The 636-nt window shown below is 56.9% G+C and overlaps 1 protein-coding gene across 1 annotated transcript in view; it reads left to right on the top strand.

Moving 5' to 3' along the window:
- Positions 1-636, top strand: part of LOC102246612 (NUT family member 2G) — a 6,783-nt gene that overhangs the window by 757 nt on the left and 5,390 nt on the right. The window lies entirely within an intron of this gene.

The raw sequence follows: 636 nt of genomic DNA, 5'->3' as shown, positions 1-636 counted from the left end.
TGGCTTGGATTCCACAGGGGCAGGGCGGCCGGGTAACTTCCACCAAGAGAGGGCCCGCCTCTCTGAGCTGTCCTGAATTGACCCCCTGTGGCCACCCAGGTCTTCTGACCCACTTCCTCTTGTCCTGTATCTCATGGCGCACCCTCTGCCCTGCCCTTTACCTTTGAGATGAGGGGTTTGCTCATAGTCCATGTCCCTGCTTCAGGGACAGAAAACAGATGTGGAGTGTGGGTGGTGTTCCGTGGAACATCTGTGAAGGCGGATTCCTTTTTAAAGGGGAAGGGGAGTGCACAGGGGCAGGAAGACCATGGTCTGTGTCAGTAGTAAACGTCCGAGGCCGCCCGTCCTGAGGAATTAGGGGCACGCGGTGAGCAAGGTGCTCTCCTGGACTAGGTCTGCTCCAGTTCCTCTGAGCAGGGATGTGTTCAGACAACGGTGTCCCACTGTCACCGGCTCACACCTGCTTCTTACTGGGCCTTCACTTTCCACTGTTGGGAGCTGGAAGGGGAGCTATGGAAGTTTCTGGAAACCCCTACCAACAGCCCCACTTTGCCGCATTCCATGGCCCTTCTCTAACCCTCAGCAGCCATTGCTGGCTGTGAAATGACAAGCTCCTGAGGGGCCATTAGTCTGAGC

Source organism: Myotis brandtii, unplaced genomic scaffold (genome assembly GCF_000412655.1).
Source record: "Myotis brandtii unplaced genomic scaffold, ASM41265v1 scaffold760, whole genome shotgun sequence".
NCBI classification, from domain to species: Eukaryota; Metazoa; Chordata; class Mammalia; order Chiroptera; family Vespertilionidae; genus Myotis; species Myotis brandtii.
Note: the sequence above shows the minus strand (reverse complement) of the source record. Positions and strands in the feature narration are given on the sequence as shown.